Raw genomic sequence first — 25976 nt, forward strand, 5'->3', positions numbered from 1 at the left:
TGAGCCACAGTGGGAGCTCCAATATTTTTGAGTCTAAGGGATAATAAAGTAGAAGTGTCTTGGAGGTCCTTGGGTATAAATGTGAGAGGTTCTAGTATGAATTCTAGACAGGAAATATTTTGTACCTAGATGGTAACTGAAGTCAGAAAAGTATAAAGACCAGAGGATCTGGGACTTACTGTAATGGTTTTAAAGCCCTTGAAGCTGTGTTGCTTTCCCAACATAGATGCAAAGGGAGCACAAAAGTCAGGACATCTTACAACATCTCATCCTCATCTCCATTATTTGCTCCACATCCCACTCAATTTTGTGGACTTTCCATCCTAGAAAAAGTCCAAAAGTCTTTGGACTCCCCTTGAATCTTTAATTCCAGAACTAGAACCTCTTTTTATGTGAGGTCAGAGCTACTCTGGGTGCCATTTAATCCTTTAGGATAAAAAAAAAATGTCATGTCAGAACTAAGAGATTATTTAGGAGCCTTTGAGTCAAGTTGGGTTGTTTCCTGATAAAAGTACGTAAATTCTCTGAAGAATGGTCCACCCCATTAGAGAAGCATGCCTTCTTTGACAGAGCATGCAACTTAAGAAGAGATATATGTGGAAAGGTAAGGAAGAAAGGAGACCCTAGCCTAGCCATCCAGTACTAATGAAGCCAGGTTGGCAATCAATGGAATGACAGATGCTGCAGCCTGATCACTCTCACACCCAACAGAGATGTATGGCTTTCTTACTCATATGTAAAAGGGCAGCCAGAAAGACCTTTGTGCAGTCTGCCCTTTGTTACCAGCTGTCTGGCTGTTGGTAGAACCTGTCTCTGTTTATAGTACCCTTCTCATTTCATCCCAAGGGATACATTTACTCCATAAACTCCATTCTCACGTGCTCAGTCTGTCCATCTGAGAAGTTCCAAAGTTTTCTTGGCTTGATTTTAATTCCTGGACTATTTGTTATTGGGAGTGGGCCCCAGCTAAGCTGTGAAGTTGACAAAGTTCGTTGTCCACAACTCTGGGATTTTTTTTCTGTAGCCCTTTCTCCCTGGCTTTCTGAAGCCTTCTGCCTTTCAAGAGACCATATACCATATTTATGTAGTTCTTGCCATAATGGAGATCAGGGACACAGTGTGACAAACCAGTAAATTACAATATTTATGGTAAATGCAACTTCTTGAGACCCTTAGCGTTAACCTGTATTCATACCCACTCTTTTCTTCTTGTTTATTTTTATATTTTAATTTTAATTTTTTTTGTCTTTTTAGGGCTGCACCCTTGGCACATGGAGGTTTCCAGGCTAGGGGTGTAATCGGAGCTGTAGCTGCCGGCCTGTGCTTGAGCCACAGCAAACCCAGATCTGAGCTGTGCCTTTGACCTACATCACAGCTCACAGCAGTGCTGGATCCTTAACCCACTGAGCAAGGCCAGGGATCGAACCTGTGTCCTCATGGATGCTAGTCAGATTTGTTTTTGCTGAGCCATGATGGGAACTCCATCTTATCACTTATTTTTATTTATTTATTTATTTAATTTTTGAAAAAAAATATATTTTTTATAATTTTTTTTGTTTTCCCACTGTACAGCAAGGGGGTCAGGTTATCCTTACATGTATACATTACAATTACATTTTTTCCCCCACCCTTTCTTCTGTTGCAAAATGAGTATCTAGACAAAGTTCTCAATGCTATTCAGCAGGATCTCCTTGTAAATCTATTCTAAGTTGTGTCTGATAAGCCCAAGCTCCCGATCCCTCCCACTCCTTCCCCCTCCCATCAGGCAGCCACAAGTCTCTTCTCCAAGTCCATGATTTTCTTTTCTGAGGAGATGTTCATTTGTGCTGGATATTAGATTCCAGTTATAAGTGATATCATATGGTATTTGTCTTTGTCTTTCTGGCTCATTTCACCCAGTATGAGAGTCTCTAGTTCCATCCATGTTGCTACAAATGGCATTATGTCATTCTTTTTTATAGAATGAGTAGTATTCCATTGTGTATACATACCACATCTTCCGAATCCAATCATCTGTCGATGGACATTTGGGTTGTTTGCATGTCTTGGCTATTGTGAATAGTGCTGCAATGAACATGCGGGTGCACGTGTCTCTTTTAAGTAGAGTTTTGTCCGGATAGATGCCCAAGAGTGGGATTGCGGGGTCATATGGAAGCTCTATGTATAGATTTCTAAGGTATCTCCAAACTGTTCTCCATAGTGGCTGTACCAGTTTACATTCCCACCAGCAGTGCAGGAGGGTTCCCTTTTCTCCACAGCCCCTCCAGCACTTGTTGTTTGTGGACTTATTAATGATGGCCATTCTGACTGGTGTGAGGTGATATCTTATGGTAGTTTTGATTTGCATTTCTCTTATAACCAGCGATGTTGAGCATTTTTTCATGTGTTTGTTGGCCATCTGTATATCTTCTTTGGAGAAATGTCTATTCAGGTCTTTTGCCCATTTTTCCATTGATTGATTGGCTTTTTTGCTGTTGAGTTGTATAAGTTGCTTATATATTCTAGAGATTAAGCCTTGTCAGTTGCACCATTTGAAACTGTTTTCTCCCATTCTGCAAGTTGTCTTTTTGTTTTCTTTTGGGTTTCCTTTGCTGTGCAAAAGCTTTTCAGTTTGATGAGGTCCCATGGGTTTATTTTTGCTTTAATTTCTATTGCTTTGGGAGACTGACCTGAGAAAATATTCATGAGGTTGATGTCAGAGAGTGTTTTGCCTATGTTCTCTTCTAGGAGTTTGATGGTGTCCTGTCGTATATTTAAGTCTTTCAGCCATTTGGAGTTTATTTTTGTGCATGGTGTGAGGGTGTGTTCTAGTTTCTTTGCTTTGCATGCAGCTGTCCAGGTTTCCCAGCAATGCTCGCTGAATAGACTTTCTTTTTCCCATTTTATGTTCTTGCCTCCCTTGTCAAAGATTAATCGACCATAGGTGTCAGGGTTTATTTCCGGATTCTCTATTCTGTTCCATTGGTCTGTCTGTCTGTTTTGATACGAGTACCACACTGTTTTGATGACTGTGGCTTTGTAGTATTTCTTGAAGTCTGGGAAAGTTATGCCTCCTGCTTGGTTTTTGTTCTTCAGGATTGCTTTGGCGATTCTGGGTCTTTTGTGGTTCCATATAAATGTTTGGATTGTTTGTTGTAGTTCTGTGAAAAATGTCATGGGTAATTTGATGGGGATTGCATTGAATCTGTAGATTGCTTTGGGTAGTATGGCCATTTTTACAATATTGATTTTCCCAATCCAGGAGCATGGAATATCTTTCCATTTCTTTACATCTTCTTTGATTTCTTTGATTAAAGTTTTATAGTTCTCGGCATATGGGTCCTTTACCTCTTTGGTCAGGTGTATTCCGAGGTATTTGATTTTGTGAGGTTCAATTTTAAAAGGTATCGTATTTTTGTATTCCTTTTCTAATGTTTCATTGCTGGTATACAGAAATGCAACTGACTTCTGAATGTTAATCTTATATCCTGCCACTTTGCTGAATTTATGAATCAGTTCAAGTAGTTTTGGGGTTGAGTCCTTAGGGTTTTCTATGTATAGTATCATGTCATCTGCATACAGTGACAGTTTGATCTCTTCTCTTCCTACATGGATGCCTTTTATTTCTTTTGTTTGTCTAATTGCTGTGGCTAGGACTTCCAAAACTATGTTGAAGAGCAGTGGTGAGAGTGGGCATCCCTGTCTTGTTCCAGATTTGAGTGAGAAGGCTTTCAGTTTTTCCCCATTGAGTATTATATTTGCTGTGGGTTTATCATAAATGGCTTTGATTATATTCAGGAATGTTCCCTCTATACCCACTTTGGCGAGGGTCTTGATCATGAATGGATGTTGGACTTTGTCAAATGCTTTTTCTGCGTCTATTGAGATGATCATATGATTTTTGATTTTTTTTTTGTTAATGTGGTGTATGATGCTGATTGATTTGCGTATGTTGAACCATCCTTGTGAACCTGGGATGAACCCAACCTGGTCATGGTGTATAATTTTTTTGGTATGTTGTTGGATTCGGTTGGCTAAGATTTTGTTGAGAATTTTTGCATCTATATTCATCAATGATATTGGGCGATAGTTTTCTTTTTTGGTGGTATCTCTGTCTGGTTTTGGAATGAGGGTGATGGTGGCATCATAGAATGTCTTTGGGAGCATTCCTTCTTCTTCAACCTTTTGAAAGAGTTTAAGGAGGATGGGCACCAATTCCTCTTTATATGTTTGATAAAATTCACCTGTGAAGCCATCTGGTCCTGGACTTTTATTTGTAGGGAGTGATTTTATGACCTCTTCAATTTCATTTCTAGTGATCGGTCTGAAAAAATATTTTTTTGCCTTTTTGTCTTTTTAGAGCCACAACCGTGGCAAATGGAGGTTCCCAGGCTAGGGGTCAAATCAGAGCTGCAGCTGCCGGCTTCTGCCACAGCCACAGCAACATGAGATGTGAGCCATGTCTGGGACCTACACCACAGCTCATAGCAACGCCAGATCCTCAACCCACTGAGCGAGGCCAGGGATTGAATCTGCATCCTCATGGATGCTAGTCGGGTTTGTGAACCACTGAGCCACGATGGGAACTCCTGAAACATTTTTATTAAAGTATAGTTTGTTTACAATATTGTGCCAATTTCTGCTAGATACCAAATGACTCAAGTATATATATACATATATATATATAAATATATATATTCTTTTTTTACATTATTTTCCACTATGGTCTATCCTAGGAGATTAGATATAGTTCCCTGTGCTATACAGTAGGATCTTATTGTCTATCCATTCTAAATGTAATAGTTTGCATCTGCCAACCCCAAACTCTCAGTCCATCCCTCTCCCTCTGACTTCCCCCTTGGCAACCACAAGTCTGTTTTCTATGTCTAATGAGTCTATTTCAATTTTGTAGATGGGTGCCTTTGTGCCATATTTTAGATTCCACATATAAGTGATACCATATAGTATTTGTCTTTCTATTTCTGACTTATTTCACTTAGTGTGATAATCTCTAGTTGTATCCACATTGTTGCAAATGGCATTATTTTGTTCTTTTTTATGGCTGAGTAGTATTCCATTGTATGTATATACCACCTCTTCTTAATCCATTCATACATTGATGGACATTAACTTGTTTCCATGTCTTGGGTATTGTGATGCTAAGAACATAGGGATGCATGTATCTTTTTCAGTTATAGTTTTTTTCTGTATATATACCCAAGAGTCAGATTGCTGGATCATATGGTAGTTCTGTTTTCAGTTTTCTGAGGAACCGCCATAATGTTTTCCATAGGGGTTGTATCAATTTACATTCTCACCAACATTGTAGGAGCGTTCCCTTTTATCCACACCCTCTCCAGCATTTGTTATTTATAGACTTATTAATCATGGCCGTTCTGACTGGTGTGAGGTGGTACCTTATTGTATCTTCTAGTTTAAATGTAAAAGATATTCACCCTTAAATCTAATTTCTCTTTTTGTGGTCTGGATCTTTTTTCCTTCTCCTAGCTTAAGTTCCTTGGTTTATCAGTGACGCCTCCTTTCTCTTGTACTTTGGTTCTCTTCCTCTCTTAGAATATATGAATTCTAACTTTCATTTTGCCACCTATTCACAGTATGAGTGTGGGCAAGTACTTTCACCTCTCTGGGCCATAATTTTCTCATCCGTAGAATGAAGAGTTGGAGAAGATGATCTCTAAACTCCTTTTTGTTTCTAACTTCTGATCTGAAGGTATAAATTCACAATGCTGGGGGTTTTTTATTTATTTATTTTTGACACCCAAACAGGAACTTGAACCCTGGCCCTTCAGATTAAAAGTTTAATGCTCTACTGACTGAGCTATATAGGCTGGGGTTTATCTTTGTATTCTCACATATTGACCTACCTGACTTGGTAGTAAATTATGATTGGAATATATAATTAATATATATATTAATGATTGAGGAGAAAAAGAATATGGCATATTATTTCAACAATCAACAATTATTTCAATAATTAATGATATAACTGCTATTTAAAGTCCTTACATGAGTTGGATGAAAAGTTTCCTGGCCTATATAATTCAAGAAATACTTGAATTGACAATAGCTCTAAGGTGCTCCGCACTTTAATATTGTTGTAGAAAGCAAAATGATTTTGTAACTCAGTTTACACTTTTATATGTATATATATGTTAGTATACATTATACACACCTATAAATATTATATAAGTATATGTTATACACTTCTAGATTGTAAGTGTATAATGATACATTAAAGTAACTATTGATTTTTTTTTTCGTATTTCCTCTCGTGTTCTTGTTTCAGTCTGAACTCTTCTTGTTGCAAGAAACCGAAACCCAGTTCAAAGTGACTTAAGCAAAAGGATTTCCCAGGGAAGAACTTCAAGCCTATGGCTGTATGGAATTCCCTTGTGGTGCATTGGGTTAAGAATCCAACATTATCGCTGCTGCAGTTTGGGTCATTGCTGTGGTGTGGGGGTTCGATCCCTGGCCTGGGAACTTCCACATGTCAGGAGCATGGCTAAAAAGAAAAGAAAAGGAAAAAAAAAAAAAAGCCTATGGCTCTATGGACTCACACAAAGCCATTAGGGCTCTGCCTTTCTCTTTTAATCAGGATAGACCAAATGCTGTTATAAACAACCCCCAAATATCAGTGGCTCAATGCAACAGAAGTTTATTTCTGTGTGCATCACAGTTGAATGAATAGCCTTCCACGTGGTGATTAAGGACTTTAAGCCCATTTTGTCTCCTTGTTTGTTACTCCTAGGGCCTCAAGAGTCCTTTGCTGGATGCTGGACATCTAGCCAATAGATAGGGGTGAGAGTATAGGAGAGCCCAGAGGATCACTGGCACTGACCATAGTTCAGTCGTAGAGCTATGATTATTTGCAAGGGAGACAGAAAGATACAGTTTCACTCTGTGCCCAGAGGGAAGAGGGAGCACATATCAGTCTCTTTTGTACTGTCTTTCCATCTCTTGATGCTATTGTCTCTCCTGTGCCCCCCCCCCTTTTTTTGTCTTTTTAGGGCCACACATGGGGTGTATGTAAGTTCCTAGGCTAAGTTCCTAAGGTTCCGGATCCTTAACTCACTGAGCGAGGCCAGGGATTGAACACACATCCTCATGGATACTAGTTTGGTTTGTAACCCACTGAGCAACAATGGGAACTACTCCTGTGTCATTCTTCACCAAATTCTTTCTATAATGAGAGCAAAAATGGCTGTGTGCAGTCACAGACTCAAATCCTCCTAACTTATCAACTGCAGTGAAAGAGACCAACTTCTCTGTTAGCTCTGCAGAAAAGCCCCGTCTGTGAACCAAGTTAAGCTAGTGGAATGGGGCCCACTCGTTGGCTAGGCCTGGGTCATTAGCTCCTCCAGCATCATATCTACCCAAACGGTATGAGTGGGTTGCCCCAGAAAAGAGGCGTTCTGTAAACCAAAGAGTGTGGTAGAAAAGGTTGCTGCATTTAGGAACAATGTTCATTTTAATTTTGTTAAAATGTTTTTTCAGTGCTCATGTCATGATAATCTGTAAAATGCCTCCTCTTTCTTCCTGCTCATTTCCCTCCTTGTCATTTACACTGAAATGTGAATTTATTTATCTCACCAAACAAATGAGTACAGATGGGGACAATATATCTGAGTGGATGTATGCCAGTGTCATTCTGAAAAATGTTCCCAGAGGTACCGTCACTATGACGTCTGTTTAGAATATTGTCTATGAAAAGAGAATAATGTAAGGGCAATGCTTATCTCATAAAAATTAATCTTTAGTGGTAGAAATTTAGGCCCCTGATTGGAAAAGATGCTTTGGATTGAGTTGCTTCTCTGAAGCCTTAAATCAGACCATACAGGTGACTCTGTGTGGATGAAAAGGCAGTGAAGCAGGTTTCATTGTCTGTGCATGGGCTGCACTGCTGGACCCTGTTGCTTGTTTGGAGGAAATTGACTTAGGGAGGCTTATGGGACTTAAGAGCAAGGGGCTGGGTTCCTAATGGCCATATAGAAATAAGAAATTTGGCTTTGAAGTCTGTGAGAAGTAGTGAACTTAGAATCGATGCTCTTGGGTAGAACCTAGAACTTAATTCTCATACTCAAATGCTAGAAAAACTCTCTGCCTCAGATATGTGGCATCTTGGCATCTATCTGAGAAATTAAAATCCCAAGTTTGTGCTTGATGTATGTGTGATGCCCAAATTTAGTCTACCTCCATGACATGGGGTTCATTATCCAAGAAACAGTCCTGGGCCATTGATACCATTGGCAGAAACATGTTTGCAGAAATGAGCCTAGAAATACTATGTATCTTCCATACTACCAGGGCACCTATGCTGGCTATAGAATAAATAAATTCCTCTGAAACAGAATAGAACAAAAAGTTACAAATCATGTTTTAAAAAAATCCTCCATAAGGGAGAATCAGCAGGTGCAACCAATAGAAGTAGCACCCTAAGAATCAGAAAGAATGGGATATTCTGAAAGAGATTATAAAATAAATATGTTTATAATGATTTTAAAAATAAAAGGAAGAATAGAAGCCATTATAAAGTAAGAGCATTATACTAAAAATGAGCAGGTAACAAAGTATGTGCAAGATCTATATGCAAATCTACAAATCTCTGATGAAAGTAAAATTAATAACTGAATTCAGCAAAGTTGTAGGATATAAAATCAGAACACAAAAATTAGTTGCCTTTTTATTCACTAACAATAATCAATTGAGAATAAATTAAGAAAATAATTCTCTTTATAATAGCATGGATCAACTTTAAATGCATATTACCAAGAGAGAGAAATCAATCTGAATAATCGTATTTATTTTATGATTCCAACTATATATGCCATTCTGATAAAGGAAAAACTATGAGACAGTTAAAGAGGTTAGGGGTTAGGGAAGCATGAATAGGCAGAGCAAAGAGAATTTAAGGGCAGTTAAACTGCTCTGTATAACACTATGATGGTAGACATATGTTACCACACAACAATACACATACATAGAACATACAATATGAAGATTTGTACCCTAATGTAAGTTTTGGACTCTGGGTGATAATTATGTGTCAATGTAGGTTCATTAGTTATAGAAAAAGTATTCCAAGAAAGAATATTATGGAATTTATAGAAAAAAAAAAAACCTGCATGGATGGTGTAGTAGCCACTATCATATTCACCAATATTGTTTGGGCACATGGAAAGCTATGCTTCTCAGCCCCCTTGTAAGAAGGCAGTGCCAAGTAACTAGTTCAGGCCATTTGGCTCTGAGAGGGGTTCACATGTAGGTTTCAAGCATCTAATTTCAGCTATAAGAAATATCAGTCATTGCTTTTTGCTTATGGACCAAGGAAACCATTTATTTGAGGTAGTGAGACTTTCATCACCTGAGGGGATGTATCATAGCTGTCTTGTTGCTCCTTTTCATATTATTTTTTTCTAGTCACCTTGCAGCTTGGAATGGCCATGGAACTCATTTGGACCAGTGCCACACAGGGGAATGCCTGATGTCAGGCTTTGGGGAAAGTTTTTCTTTTTAGGTAAAAAAAAGTCAATGGGGAGTTCCTGTCATGCCTCAGTGGGTTAAGGATCTGGCGTTGCTGTGAGCTGTGGTGTAGGTCACAGATGTGGCTCGGATCCCACATTGCTGTGGCTCTGGCATAGGCCGGCAGCCACAGTTCCGATTAGACCCCTAGCCTGGGAACTTCCATATATCGCCAGTGCAGCACTAGAAAAGACAGAAAGACAAAAAAAAAAAAAAAAAAAAAGGTAGATGGGGAGAAAGCCTTTTATCCCCTTCTTTTCTGCTTGGAACAGTGGTGAAACAACATTATGTTTGGAATGGGGATATCTCTATCTTGTGACCAAGAATGAGGACCAGAGAAAGTGAGAAGCAGAAAAATAGGGCCTATGCCCTTGGTCTCACCATTGAGCTACTGTGCTTTCAACTCTGGAGCATCCAACTTCCAGATTTCTAGTTATGCAAGCTCATTAAAGATCTTTTTGCTTACGTCATTATTAATGGGATATTCTGATACGTTTTACATTGTTTTCAAGCATACATGTAATATTTCTAAAAATTGACTGATATTGGACCAAAATAAAGTTTAACCCATTCTGAAGAACCAAAACCATACAGAAAACACTTTTTAATTACAGTATAAATATAATAAAATAATGTAAATATAACATGTCATAAAAATGAATATCAGAAGTTTAAAAATTCTTGCATTTTAGAATCTAAAAAAATGTATTTCTTAATTCATATATCCAAGAAGAAATTACAATAGAAACTATAGAATACTGAGATAACAGTAAAAGGAATATACCATATCAAAACATAGTAGTAGGAGCATACTTGGGGGAAAATTTATAGCTTACATGCCTGTATAGGCAATTAAGAAATATTCAAAATTAGTGAATTAGAGACAGTGGAGTAGTGGTTACCAGAGGCCAAGGACAGGAGAGAATGAAGAGTTATCATTTGAGTATAGAGTTGTTCTAGAGATGGATGGTGGTGATGGTTATACAACAATACAAATGTGCTTAAGGCCACTAAACTGCACACTTAAAAGTGGTCAAAATGGTAAACTCTGCATTATGTTTATTTTGCCACAATAAAATATTTTCTTAAAAATTAAGAAAGAGTCAGTTCAAGAAGTTAGAACCAGGATAAATCCCTCAAAAGGAGAAGGAAAATGATAAGAAAGGAATTTAATTAAATAATAAAAATGGAAAAAAACCACAAACTAAAATATGGTTTTCTGAAAAGGTCAACAACAGATATATTATGAGAAAAAAGATAATAAGAATGGAAAAGGGACTGGCTCACTGAGTTTTTGTTTGTTTGTTTGTTTTAATGGCTGCACCTGCAGCATATGGAAGTTCCCAGGCTAGGGGTTGAACTGGATCCACAGTGGCCGGCCTATGCCACAGCCACAGCAATGCCAGATCTGAACAGTGTCTGCAACTTACACCACAGTTCACAGCAACGCCAGAGCCTTAACCCACTGAGTGAGGCCAGGGATTGAATCAGTGTCCTCATGGATACAAGCCCGGTTCATTACCGCTGAGCCACGATGGGAATGCCAATATTATTGTTTTAAGTCATCCAACTTTGGGGCAATTTTTTATGCAGTAATAGCTAACTAATACAACTGCTTATGTCATATACCCAAATCATAAAGCTGGTTCTGACCAAGACAATCAATGTCAAGCTTTCTTGAAAGAAATAAAATTTTTTATTATTATGGAATATTAGATTTTAGGCACTGAAATATTAGATTTTGGGGAATGAAAATATTGTTTGTTATTTTGATCTAGAAAATCAGTTGCTGTCACAGCCCTTTATTACAGAACCCAGAATCTAGGTAACAGTCACTGCTTAATGAAATGACTTTTATATTTTTCTACTCCAAGATTCTCACTTAGTTCTCCACACATAGTAGGTTCATAATAAATACTGAATTAAATAGAACTTTTTGATACAAAGCATACCATTTTACAGAGCACTGGCAGTGAAAATGCTATAATTTCTGTGAGAATCAAAGATTTGTAAGAGAAGACATTTGACAATAGCATTTGAGCAATTTCAGTGGCAGCACCAAAAGGACTGCCTGTAGTGGCATTAAAGTTACTTGTTTCATAATTTCTTTTAGACCACCTCCAGAACCTCTCCCCAATAAATACATTCTAATTAAAAAACAGTGTGATTGCTCTGCAAATGCAGCTGCAAAATAAATTTCCTAGAGCTCCCTCCTCTTTCAACCAGCTTGCCAACACCAAGCCCCACCCACTACAGATATTCTGAAGCCCCTGTAGATAGGCTTTCTGGCTTAATTTTGATAGGCTTTCTGGATTAACTTTTCTGTAAAGTTAATTTCTCTCCCATTGTTGCCCATACTCCTTTCAAATTTGACTTTAGCCTTTATGAGCTTAGATATAAATGTTAAAGAGAAAACAAATAATTGTATGACAACCTTATTGTAGATGGTTCATCTTTTTGAAGAGGGAGGGAGGAGAAAGGTAACGAATTTAACTAAAAATGTTTTATTATAGTAAAGTATATAACTTAAAACTCCATTTTATCCATTTTTAAATGTAAAACCCATGGCATTAATTGCATTCATGCTGTTATGCAACCAGTCATCATTATTTCCAAGATGTTTTTCATTACCCCAAGCAAAAACCCTGTAAGCATTAAGATGTAACTCTCCAATGGCTGCTCCCTCCCCAGTCTTTGGTAATCTCTAATCTACTTTCTATCTCAATTAATTTGCTTATTCTAGATATTTTATATAAGTGGAATCATATGCTATTTGTCCTGTTATGTCTAGCTTATTTCACTTAGCACAATGTTTTTAAGTTTTATCTGTGTAGCAGTAGGAATAAAAACATCATTCCTTTTTATGGCTGATTAATATTCCATTCCACTGTGTATATTATATATATATACTGTAGTTTGTTTATCCATTCATCTGTTGATGGATACTTGGGTTGTTTTCATCGCTTGGCTATAGTGAATAATATAGTGAGCACTGACATAAAAATATCTTGAGTCCTGTTAAAAATTCTTTGGAGTACATACCTACAAATGCAATTGCTGTGTTACATGTTAATTCTTTAGTTTTTTTTTTAAGTTTTATTGAAGTGTGGATAATTTACAAGGCTGTGATAATTTCTGGTGTACGACAGAGTGACCCAGTCATACTATGTTTAGGTTTTGAGGAACTGTTTTCCACAGTGGCTATGCCATTTTATATTCCCACCAGCAGTGTGCCAGGATACCAGTATTTCTACATCCTCACTAACACTTTATTTTTTTAATTTTTAATTTTTTTTTGGGTATAGCCATTCTGGTGGTTGTGAAGTGGTATCTTATTGTGGGTTTGATTTATATTTTTTCTGATGATTAATTATGTTGAGTATCTTTTAAAAAAATTATGTTAAAAAAACATAACACGGGATATCCCCTCTTAATAAAATTTTTTGGTCTTTTTTAGGGCCGCAGGTGCAGCATATGGAGGTTCCCAGGCTAGGGGTCAAATCAGAGCTGTAGCTGCCAGCTACAGCCACAGCCGCAGCAATGCCAGATCAGAGCCGTGTCTGCAACCTACACCACAGCTCACAGCAACGCCGGATCCTTAACCCACTGAGGGAGGCCAGGGATGGAACCAACGTTCTCATGAATACTAGCTGGGTTCATTAACCACTGAGCCGTGACAGGAATGCCTTAACAAATTTTTAAGTGTACGGTATTATTAACTATAAGCACAATGTTCCACAGCAGATCTCTAGAACATTTTCATCCTGCATGAATGACACTCTATACCTGCTGAATGCCAGCTTACTTCCCCTGCTTGGCAACCCCTGGCAACCATTATTCTACTGTCTTTTTGCTGTGAGTTTAACTACATTATTTTATTTTAAAAAATTTGGGTGTTAGAGTTCCCACCGTGGCTCAGTGGTAATGAACCCAGCTAATATCTGTGAGGATTTGGGTTCGATCCCTGGACCCGCTCAGTGGATTAAGGATCCAGCATTGCCATGACCTGTGATGTAGCTTGCAGACACAGCTTGGATCTGGTGTTCCCGTGGCTGTGGCATAGGCCGGCAGCTGTGGCTCCGATTTGACCCACAGCCAGGGACCTTCCATATGCCATGGGTGCGGCCCTAAAAAAAAAAAGTTGGGGTATCATTGACGAATAACATCATAGCGATCTCAGATGTAAAACATAATTGTTCAATATTTGAATATATTGCAAAATGATCACCACGAAAATCTAGTTAGCATTCATCACCATACATAGTTACACTTATTTTTTTTCTTGTGATAAAAATTTTTGAATTTGACTACTTTAGATATCTCATATAACTAGAATTGGGTAGTATTTGTCCTTGATGTTGAACAGTAAGTGCACTTATTGGCCGCTTATTTATCTTTGAAGAAAATATCTATTTAAGTCCTTTACTCACTTTTTTTACTGGGTCATTGGTCCTTTTGTTGTTTAGTTGTAGGACTTTTTTACATATTCTGGATATTAACCCCTTCCCCCCCCCCTTTTTTTTGCTGCACCCACGGCATGTAGAAGTTCCCAGGGCCGGGGATGGAACCTGAGCAACAGCAGTGATAATGCCGAGCCCTTAACTGCTAATGCCACGAGGGAACTCAAACCCTTTTCTAATACATGATATGCAAATATTTTCTCCTAGTCTGTGGGTTGTGTTTTCATTTCCTTGATAATGTCCTTTGAGGGACAAAAATTTTACTTTTGGGTGAGGTCTTATTTATTTATTTATTTTTGCTTTTTAGGGCTGCACCTGCAGCATGTGGAGGTTCCCAGGCTAGGGGTCTAATCAGAGCTGCAGCTGCTGACCTAAGCCCCAGCCACAGCAACGCCAGATCTGAGCCATGCCTGCGACCTCTACCACAGCTCATGGCAATGCCAGATCCTTAACTCACTGAGCAAGGCCAGGGGTCGAACCTGCAACCTCGTGGTTCCTAGTCGGATTTGTTTCCGTTGTGCCACGATGGGAACTCCTGAGGTCTAATTTATCTATTTTTTCATGTGTTGCTTGTGCTTGGTGTCATATTTAAGCATCCATTGCCAGTCCAAGGTCAGGGAAATTTACTTCTATGTTTTCTTCCAAGAGTTTTATGGTTTAAGCTCTTAAATACATCTTGAATTAACTTCTGTGTATAGTGTGAGGCAGAAATCCAACTTTATTTTTTTGCATATGGAAATCTAGTTGTTCCAGCACCATTTGTTGAAGAAACTGTTCTTTCCCCCATTGGACGGACTTGGCAATCTTGTGCCAAAAAATTCAATATGGACATAAGGTATTTCTGGGCTCTTGATTCTATTCCATTGATGATGTATATGTCTATTCTTATGCCAGTACTACACTTTTTTAAAATTACTATAGCATGGTAATAAGTTTTGAAATCAAGAAAGAATGAGCCTTTTGACTTTATTCTTCTTTTTTTTCGAGACTGTTTTGGTTCTTCAGGATCCCTTATAATTTCATGTGAATTTGAAGATTTGTTTGTCCATTTCTGTAAAAACGCTGTTAGAACTTTGAAAAGGACTTTATTGTATCTGTAGATCACTTTGGATAGTAATGACATTTTAACAATATTAAATTCTTCATATCCATGAACTTGGGAAGTCTTTCTGTTTATGTAGGACTTCTTTAATTTCTTTTCTTCTTCTCCTTCTCCTTCTCCTCCTCCTCCTTCTTCTTTTTTGGGCTTCTTTTAATTTCTTTCAGTGTGTTTTGTAGTTTTCGGTATACAAGTCTTCATTTCCTTTATTAAACTTCTTTCTAGGTACTGTGTTCTTTTAGATACTATGAAAATTGCTCTCATACTTTCTCTTTTGGGTAGCTTATTGCTGGTGTACAGAAATACAAATGATTTTTGCCATTGTTGATCTTATATCCTGTAAATTTGCTGAATTTTGTTTATTATCTCTAGTAGTTTTCTTGTGGATCCTTTGGAGTTTTCTCTGTTTAGGATCTTGTCATCTGTGAATAGAGATAGTTTTACTTTTTTCTTTCCAATTTGAATTTCTTGTCTATCTGTTCTTATCTATAGAACTTCCAGGTCAGTGTTGAATAGCTGTGGTAAACCAGGCATCCTAGTTTTGTTCCTAATTTTAACTTTCAGTTTTTCGTGATTGAGTATGATGCTAGCTGGGGGTTTTCATAAATGCCCTTTATCATGTTGAGGAAGTTCCTATTTTTCTTAGTTTTTTTTTTTTATGATAGAGTGTTAGGTTTTATCAAATGCCGTTTCTGTGTCAATTGATGTGATCATTTGTTTTTTTCCTTCAATTCATATGAATCCTATGAATATGAGGTATTACATGGCTTGATTTTCTATGTTGAACCACCCTTGTAATTTTGGGATAAATCCACCTTGGTTGCAGTGTAAAGATGTATAATTCTTTAAATGCCTTTGGATTAAGTTTGCTGGTATTTTGTTGAGGAGTTTTGCTTCCATATTCATGAGGGATATTCATCTATGTTTTTTCTTTTTATGTCTTTATCTGGTTTTTATATCAGAGTGATGTTAATCTTATAGAATGAGTTAGGAAGTGTTTTTTTCCTCTTCTATCTTTTTTTTTTTGTCTGTTTTAGAGCTACACCCTTGGCATATGAAAGTTCCCAAACTAGGGGTCAAATTTAAGCTGTAGCTGCTGGCCACAGCCACAGCAACGTGGGATCCAAGCCGCATCTGTGACCTACACCACACCTCACAACAATGCTGGATCCTTAACCTACTAAGCAAGGCCAGGGATCGAACCTGTGTCCTCCTGGATACTAGTCAGGTTCATTACTGCTGAGCCACAACAGGAACTTCTTCCTCTTCTACTTTTTTGGGGAAAATTTCAGGATGATTGGTGTTAATTCTTTAAATATTTGGCAGTATTCACCAGTGAAGCCATCTGATTCTGGACTATTTTCTTATTGAAGGTTTTAAAATTACTGATTCAGTGTGTTTATTTGTTGTAAGTTTATTGAAATATCCTATTTCTTCTTGATTCACTTTAGGTAATTTACCTGTTTCTAGGAATTTGTCCATTTCATCTAGGTTATCTAATTTCTTCTAGTATTCTCTTATAATCCTTTTTATTTCTGTTAAATCAGTAAGAATTCTCCACTATCATTTCTGATTTTAGGTTTTTTTACTTGTGTCTTTTCTCTTTTCTCCTTTGGGTAATCTAGCAGCCCACCCCACCCCTCCCCAGCTCCATTGAGGTATAATTAAAAAATAATACTATAAGTAATTTAAAATATAGGGCATGATGATTTGATATATGTATACATTGTGAAAGGGTTCCCACAATCAAGTTAATTATTATCTGTCACCTCACATATTTATATCTTCCCCTCCCCTTTTTTTGGTGACAACTCTTAAGTTCTGCTTTTATTTTAATTATACAATATGGTATCGTCAACTATAGCCACCATGTTACACATTAGAACCTCAGATATTATTCATCTTACAACTGAAAGTTTGTACTCTTTTACCAACTGCTCTTCATTCTCCTGCCCCCAGCTCTTGGTAACCACCATTCTGCTCTGTTCTATGAGTTCAAGTTAAAAAAAAATTCACTTATATCTGATACCACGCATTGTTTGTCTTTCTTTCTTGGGCCTATTTCACTCAGCATAATACCCTCCAGTTTCATTCATGTTTTAGCAAATGGGCAGGATATCCTTTTTTAAGGCTAAATAATATTCCATTTTCATCTATCTATCTGTCTCACATTTTCTTTATCCATTCATTTGTCGATGGACACTTAGACTGTTTCCATATTTTGACCATTGTAAATAATGCTGCAGTGAACATGGGAGTACGGATATCTCGTCAGGATAATGATTTTGTTAACTTATACCCAGAAATAGAATTGTTGGACCATATGGTAGTGCTATTTTTAATTTCTTAAAGGAAAATTCATGCTGTTTCCCTAAGTAATCTAGCTATTAGTGCATGAAATAACTTGCCTAATATTTACCACTCATTGAACTCTTAGCATTTGTACTTAGAGATTAACAGCATCTCAATTAATTCTCGCAAATACCTAAGAGTTACTATCCCTACTGAATAGATGAGGAAACCAAGACTCAGGAAGACGATAAATTTCTTGTCACCTACCTAGCAAGTGATAGAGCCAGAATTTGAATGTACCACTATACATATTCCTTATATTTAATGTTTCTTGAAGGGCAGATAGATCCTATAGTTTTGATGTGATGAAGTTTCCCAGTTGAATTTTGTATAGACCCTGGCAGGTATAATGAATAGACATTTCTCTTACAGTGAGAGTTTTCACAATACGAGTAGGATATATGGAGGTAGAGTAATTAGAGACATGATTTGTATTACATGCAGCTGCTGGCTATACATCAGTTGCAGGAGAAAGGTTGTTATTCATGCAGCATTGGGAACACGTGCATGTTTGTTTTTAGTGGCTGGCTGTTCATTTGACAACTTATTCTTGGGGTCTTTTTTGGCAGTAAGTACTGTGCTACTGTTTATTTTGATGCTGTGTTTTAACACATACTAACTTATTAAGAATTTCTGGCTTATTTCTCATTTCATAATAACAGGTTTATTTTGATCTAGTTATGTGCTGTTTAGGGTTTAGCTAATGATTTGATTAACTAACACAATTTTCACTTTCAAAACTAAAGCATACCATAAATGTACCACACACACACACACACACAGATATATATGTTATGAATTTATTTTCCTCTGTTGCTAGGAACCTGAAAATCTGCAAACCCACCTCTTTTTTCCCCCCTTGACATAATTGTTTTTGTAATCAATTTTTAAATAGCATTCATATGAATGCGTATACTGTATAACTACAGAAAAGAAACTATATTTTGGGAAAATACATACCAAATACCAGAGGAGAAAGGCCTCATTCTTATGAAGACCATGGAAGAATCTTTCTAGAGATCTTTCTGGAAATCACTAGGTTCAGAGATCTGGAGAAAAACCTTATTCTAGTTTTAGTTGTTTGGGAAAAAATTTGCCATGGTTTTGGAGGCTCCTTATCATGTTAAATCTTGAGCTTTTCATATCAGAGTCAAGAGAATATACCAGCTAAAACATTTTAAAAAGGGAGACATTTTCATGCCTTTTTTTTTTTTCTTTTTGTCTTTTTGCCTTTTCTAGGGCCGCTCCCATGGCATATGGAGGTTCCCAGGCCAGGGGTCTAATCAGAGCTGTAGCTGCTGGACTACGCTAGAGCCACAGCAACGTGGGATCCGAGCTGCATCTGCAACCTACACCACAGCTCACGGCAACGCCGGATCCTTAACCCACTGAGTGAGGCCAGGGTTCGAACACACAACCTCATGGTTCCTAGTCAGATTCATCAACCACTGAGCCATGACGGGAACTCCCATGCCTTCCTTTTAAGGGGTTAATCACTAAACCTAGGTGAATGAGAACCTCTCAGTATGAATATGCAATTAAATGTGTACTTCTCTTCAGGTACTGAATACAATTGTGAAAACCATAGTTATGAAAAGAGAGCATCCTTGGTCACGCCCAGTCCTCTTATCTTATTACATCACACAAGTGGATCCCAGCAAACAGACCTACTTCTATCTGGAACACTTTGAATACAGTGCCTGGTATCAACAAGTCTATCTGGAGCACATTGCCTTGACCTTCAATGAGGAATGTAATTATGAGCAGAGAGGGAGAAGGGATGGTGGATAATTGCAGGTGGGTTGTGATGGGGAGGGTGAGAAGAGGACCTCTCTTTTTCTAAGGTAGGCAAACATGAAATGTACCGATTGCTCTCAGCACACTGGCACGCCACTATCACAACCGGAAGTATTTTGTAAAGAAAAGGCAGCTATGGGCACCCCCTTTCCCCATGCTTTTCTGTCAATCAATTAATGTCTCCTAGGTCATTTTATTCAGGAAAAAATGTTCTTCAAACTTGCAATACTTACTTAGGATGTCAACCGTCCAGTGGCATTCCTACCCAATCTATTTTGCCCTCATTGCCTGAGAGTAATCTCAGATGCTTCATTGCATGTCCCTCCTCTACATTTAGACTTTTTGCTGAAACTCTTATTCAAGGTCTAAGTTCTACTTTATCCAGCCTTGGCCACTTCTTTCTGTGCTTTGAAGTTCCTGGCATGCCTGTACTTCAAAATGCAAGAGAGCATGTGAATGGCCATAATTGACAATCATAAATAGAAATGTGGGGAAGGAAAGAAGAGGTAAAAGCATGAGTTTCTGGGTTTTTTATGTTGCAACAAGCACAGAGGGACTTACTATTCTATCATTTCGTAAGTACGATGCCTATCCTAGTGCCTGTCATGCAGTAGGTATCCAAGAAACACTAGCTTGGGTCTACTCATTCAAATGGTCCTTTAAAATTTACATGATTCTTACACTAGCCCGGTGAGAAAGCCAGAACAGGTGCTATTTTATTTTCAGTATGAGGAAACAGAATCTCAAAGACGTTATGTAACTTCTCAAGATCACTCAGCTAGGACGTGCTTGGCTTTAGGACTTCAGTGAATTCTAATAAAGTAGATGTCAGGAGTTCCTGCTGTGGCATAGTGGGTTGGAAATCCCACTGCAGCGGCTTGAGTCACCTCAGAGGCACGAGTTCAATCCCCGACCCAGCACAGTGGCTACAGGGATCAGGTGTTGCCTCAGCCATGGGCTTGGATTTAATTCCTTGCCCGGGAACTTCCATGTGCTGTGGGTCTGCCATTAACTTAAAAAAAGTAGACATCAAATAAATGAAATAAGTTAAAGAAAATAGGGTAAGCCATAAGCCTTGCTGTATGTTATCATTATTCCTTGAGTTTATCCATGATTTAGATCTTAATTGGTTCATTCAAGAAATATTGATGGAGTGCCAATTATGTGCCAAGTACTACTCTCAGTACTGAGACTACATCACTGAGAAAGGAGATCAAAATCCCTGCCCCTCAAAGTTTATGTCTTTGTTTCCTGAGATATAAATGCCTGCTGACTTGCTTTATTCATTACCAGAAAAGTTGATTAATGAAAGTACTAACTTAGTCTCTATATGTTAATTGAACATCTACAATGTGCCAGACACTGTGATCGGTGCTCAGAAAAAATAGTGGGGAGCAAAAACAGGCACAAATCTGGCTCTTATGGAACTTACAGTTCATTGGGAAAGACAGCCAACCATCATGTCATGAATCCTAAGTGGTGAGGAGATGTTCATGGTGCTATGAGAACATATAAAGGGGAATTTGGCCAAGTAGGGAGAACAAGGACTTGATGATTGAGCTAAGATGTGTAGGAGATAATTAGGTAAAAAGGCAGAGAGAACAGCATGTTGGAAGGCTCTGTGGCAGTTGGAGAGATCATGGCACCTAGAAAGATGCCAGTAGGTGATGTAATTGAAGCCGAGAGGGGAAAGGGATTGATGAGGCTTGAGAAGTAGGGCCAGACCATCCATGTAGGCTCTTGGAGGCCATATTAAAGAATGTGGTCTTTATTTTTAGAACAGCAGAAGTCACTGAAGTATTTTAAGCACGAGGAATGACAGGACTAGATTTGGGTTCTGAAAATAATCGAAGTTTCTGTAAAGGCCAAGAGTGGAATGTGGTAGTCTAGTTACAGGTTATGGTAGTAATCCATGTAGAGATGGTGAAATGATGGCATCCTGGGTGGTAGCAGTGGAGGAGAGACAAGTGGGTGGATTCAAGGTAAAAATGACAGGCTTGGAATTCCCGTCGTGGCTCAGTGGTTAATGAATCCAACTAGGAACCATGAGGTTGCAGGTTCGATCCCTGGCCTCACTCAGTGGGTTAAGGATCTGGCGTTGCCATGAGCTCTGGTGTAGGCTGGCGGCTACAGCTCTGATTCGACCCCTAGCCTGGGAACCTCCATATGCCATGGGTGTGGCCCTAGAAAAGACAAAAAAAAAAAAAAAAGGCTTTAGGCTTTAGTGTTGGTTCAAATGTGAGCAGTGATGAGAGTATGGATCTAGGATGCCTCCCTTGAAACCGAAGCCATGTTGTTCAGTGAAATATCTCTAGTTCCGAGCATAGCGTTTGGCACAGAGTAGGTACTGCTAGCAGAACTGGAACTAGAATAAAGTCTCATGACTCCCAATGTGATTTATTGCCCTTCCCCTCCTGTTGGAGTTTCATACTTTTGTGATTTTAGTACACTTAGATGAAACAAGGTATTCATTACTGGGATTGGTGGATGCTCAGAGGTGAAATCATATATTTGTATTCACCTTAGAGTTGATTTGGATTTTCAGAAATATCAGTTGATTCTCCCAAGCAGAACACTAGAATGGTATGTTTACAAATAGTCTCTTGCAGAACCGATTATTTGCCTCTCATTCAAAGGTGTTATTTTTTTTATTTTTATTTTTTTGTCTTTTGTCTTTTGTTGTTGTTGTTGCTATTTCTTGGGCCGCTCCTGCGGCACATGGAGGTTCCCAGGCTAGGGGTCGAATCGGAGCTGTAGCCACCGGCCTACGCCAGAGCCACAGCAACGCGGGATCCGAGCCGCGTCTGCAACCTACACCACAGCTCACGGCAACGCCGGGTCGTTAACCCACTGAGCAAGGGCAGGGACCGAACCCGCAACCTCATGGTTCCTAGTCGGATTCATTAACCACTGCGCCACGACGGGGAACTCCTCATTCAAAGGTTTTTAAATTCAGGAGTTCGTTGTGGCTCAGAGGTAACAAATCTGACTAGTACCCATGAGAATGCAGGTTTGATCCCCGGCTTTGTTCAGTGGGTTAAGGATCTGGCATTGTCATGAGCTGTGGTGAAGATCACAGACATGGCTCAGATCTGGCATTGCTGTGACTATGGTGTAGGTCAGCAGCTGCTTCTCTGATTCGACCCCTAGTCTGGGAACTTCCATATGCCACCAGTGTGGCCCTAAAAAGAAAAAAAATAGGTTTTTATTCATTTATTTATTTATTTTGGGTTTTTTTTTATTTATATTTTTTTATTACTCAAATGAATTTATCACATCTGTAGTTGTATAATGATCATAACAATCTGATTTCACAGGATTTCCATCCCACAGCCCAAGCACATCCCCCCACCCCCCAAACTGTCTCCTCCAGAGACCATAAGTTTTTCAATGTCTGTGAGTCAGTATCTATTCTGCAAGAAGTTCAGTCTGTCCTTTTTTCGGATTCCACATGTCAGTGAAAGTATTGGATGTTGGTGTCTCATTGTCTGACTGACTTCACTTAGCATGACAATTTTTAGGTCCATCCATGTTGCTAAAAATTCTGGTATTTCGTTCTTTTTAATGGCTGAGTAATATTCCATTGTGTATATGTACCACATCTTCTTGATCCACTCCTCTGTCGATGGACATTTAGGCTGTTTCCATGTTTTGGCTATTGTAAACAGTGCTGCAATAAACATGGGAGTACAAATGTCTTTGCGAGTCGTGGTTTTCTCTGGATAGATGCCCAGGAGTGGGATTGCTGGATCAAATGGTACTTCTATGTTTAGTTTTCTGAGGCATCTCCATACTGCTTTCCACAGTGGTTGCACCAATTTACAATCCCACCAACAATGTACCTAGGGTTCCTTTTTCTCCACACCCTCTCTAGCATTTATTGTTTGTAGACTTTTTGATAATGGCCATTCTGGCAGGTATAAGGTGGTACCTCATGGTGGTTTTGATTTGCATTTCTCTAATAATGAGTGATGTTGAACATCTTTTCATGTGTTTTTTGGCCATCTGTATGTCTTCTTTGGAGAACTGTCTGTTTAGATCTTCTGCCCATTTTTTGATGGGGTTGTTTGTTTTTTTGGTATGGAGCTGCAGAAGTTGTTTATAAATTTTGGAGATTAATCCCTTGTCAGTTGATTCACTTGCAAAGATTTTCTCCCATTCCGGGGTTGTCTTTTCGTTTTGTTTAGGGTTTCCTTTGCTGTTCAGAAACAAAAATAGGTTTTTAGATTCAGAAATCCTCTTCTAAACAGGTAAACTGTTAGATGAAAGGACCTAGGCGATAGCAGCAGGAAACAAAAGGATCTCTGGCAAGTTTACAGTTTCCCCAGATAACGCTTTACCTAGCCATTCCCCTTTCCTTTTCTCCCATGAAGTTTCTCTAGCAGACAGACCTTTTTCCTGGACAAGGCATTCTGCTCTTCACCAGCTTCTGCTGCCTTCTAAGACTGGGGGAGGTTGACAGGATGCAGAAATATTGTGATGAATTAGGCTGGTAAGTGTGTTAGCAACTCAATCTGCTGCCACTGAGAGAGCCACACATTTTAATTATGGGTTTAGTTTAGGCTTTGGAATTATAGTATCTGTGGTGTCATTGGTTTGTACGTTTAGGGATGTGTTCTTATCTCAGTTTCTAAGAATTTATGTGCACAATTTCCATTAGCATTAATGGGATTTGCATATATAAATCGCTGGATGTCAAAATGAAAATATACCCTTTAGTTTCAAGGGTGAACTAACTACATCTCTCTTTCCAGCTCTTTTTACTTAGGTGATTTTCAGAATTTTTTGGGAAAATTTTGACCATCTGATAGTTAGATTGTGGGGTAAATCCCAAATCTAGCACAAAATCATTTACTTTTACCAGTTGTATAAAAATTATTTTCAGTATATATATAGAATATTTATGTGTTATTTCAGGAAAGTCTCCAAATACTTTACTAAAGCTAACTATTATTTAAAATGTTAAAACATTATAAAAATATGTTAAAGGTATTAATAATGACCACAGAATATACTTTCATTCATTTAACTAGCATTTACTGGATTATGCTATATGTCAGGTACACTGCTAAGTTCTGGGAAAACTAAGAGATATAGAGTTTTCTTTCATGGGGAAGACAGGTTGAAAAATAGTGACTATAGTTAATACTGTAGTGTATATTTGAAAGTTGCTAAGAATAGATCTTGGAATTCCCATCACATCTCAGCAGAAATGAATCTGACTAGCATCCAAGAGGATGCAGGTTCGATCCCTGGCCTTGCTCAGTGGGTTAAGGATCTGGTGTTGCTGGAAGCTGTGGTGTAGGTCACAGACACGGCCCAGATCCAGTGTTGCTATGGTTGTGGTATAGGCCAGTGGCTACTGCTCCTATTAGACCCCTAGCCTGGGAACCTCCATATGCCGCCGGTATGGCCCTAAAAAAATAAAGCAAAAAAGAATAGATCTTAAACGTTTTCATCAGGAGTTCCAGCTGTGGCTCAGCAGGTTAAGAACAAACCATAGTGTCTGTGAGGATGTGGGTTCAATCCCTGACCTCACTCAGTGGGTTAAGGATCCCATGTTGCTGCAAGCTGCAGCATGGGGCACAGATGCAACTCAGATCTGGCAGCTGCAGCTCTGATTCAGCCCCTAGCCTGGGAACTTTCCTATGCTGTAGTTGCGGCCCTAAAAAAAAAAAAAAAAAAAAAAAAGATTGTTTTTAAGAAATGTTATTGTAAGAAAAAAAAATTGTAATTATGAATGGTGACAGATGTTAGCTAGGTTTATTGTGGTTACTGGTTCACAATATGCACAAATATCGAATTGTTACGTTGCCCATCTGAAACTAATGTTATATATCAGTTTTGTCTCAATAAAAATTTAAAACAAATGACACTAAGCTTTACAATACAGAACTATTAAAGAGAGTAAGCAAAAAGGTCTGAGAACAGTGAGGGGAGATGGGCTGGAGGAAATGGGAGAGGCTTCACCTAAGATGGATCACTTGAACTGGGTCTTGAAAGTTGAATAGAAATTCTCCAGGCTGAGAAGTTGGGGCAGATCATGGAAGGGTAAGGATATTTTAGGCAGAAGAAACTGAATATTCAAAGGCTAAGTGAGAAATGTATCATATCAGGTATAAGAAAATCTGAAGGGGACCAGAAAGAGATGAATGTAGAAGACAGGTTGAGATTAGATTAAGAAAAGTGTCCTTAAGAACTATGTATTTAGTGGGAGCAATGCATGTGTTTAAGAAGAGTTATGAGACTATCATATATCTTAAAAAGTCTATTCTGGGTGCAGCGCAAAGAATGGCGTGGCAAGGGGAGAGGTGATTTAGCTGAAGTCATTGGGAGGCCATTAACTCAATATCAAAATGGTTTGTTCTTTGGGATATAAATGGAGATTATATACAATATATAGCTTTTTAAGGTTAACATGAATGCAAAATAAACTGCATATATATGAGTATTTTTAGTTTTTAATTTTTAAAAGTTTTATGGAAGTATAGTTGATTGACAATGTTGTGATAATTTCCGCTGTACAACAAAGTGATTCAAGGGAGCCCTGTTGTGGCTCAGTGGTTAATGAATCTGACTAGCATCCATGAGGACAAAGGTTCAATCCCTGGCCTTGCTCAGTGGGTTAAGGATCCAGTGTTGCCATGAGCTGTGGTGTAGGTCACAGATGTGGCTTGGATCTGGCATTGCCATAGCTATGGCGTAGATCAGCAGCTACAGTTCCACTTTGACCCCAGCCTTTGACTCCA

At 38.4% G+C, this 25976-nt stretch overlaps 1 protein-coding gene and 1 non-coding gene across 2 annotated transcripts in view; one reads left to right on the forward strand and one right to left on the reverse strand.

Annotated features, from left to right (window-relative positions):
* LOC110261216 (uncharacterized) overlaps positions 1-25976 on the forward strand; it is a 236979-nt gene that overhangs the window by 72252 nt on the left and 138751 nt on the right. The window lies entirely within an intron of this gene.
* TRNAK-UUU (transfer RNA lysine (anticodon UUU)) lies at positions 5756-5828 on the reverse strand. The gene has a single exon. It is a non-coding gene; the product is annotated as a tRNA-Lys (tRNA).

Source organism: Sus scrofa, chromosome 6, assembly GCF_054392235.1.
Source record: "Sus scrofa isolate SSC_HxYL_T2T_F1_AM1 chromosome 6, Sscrofa_HxYL_maternal_Yorkshire_Landrace_v2.0, whole genome shotgun sequence".
NCBI lineage: Eukaryota > Metazoa > Chordata > Mammalia > Artiodactyla > Suidae > Sus > Sus scrofa.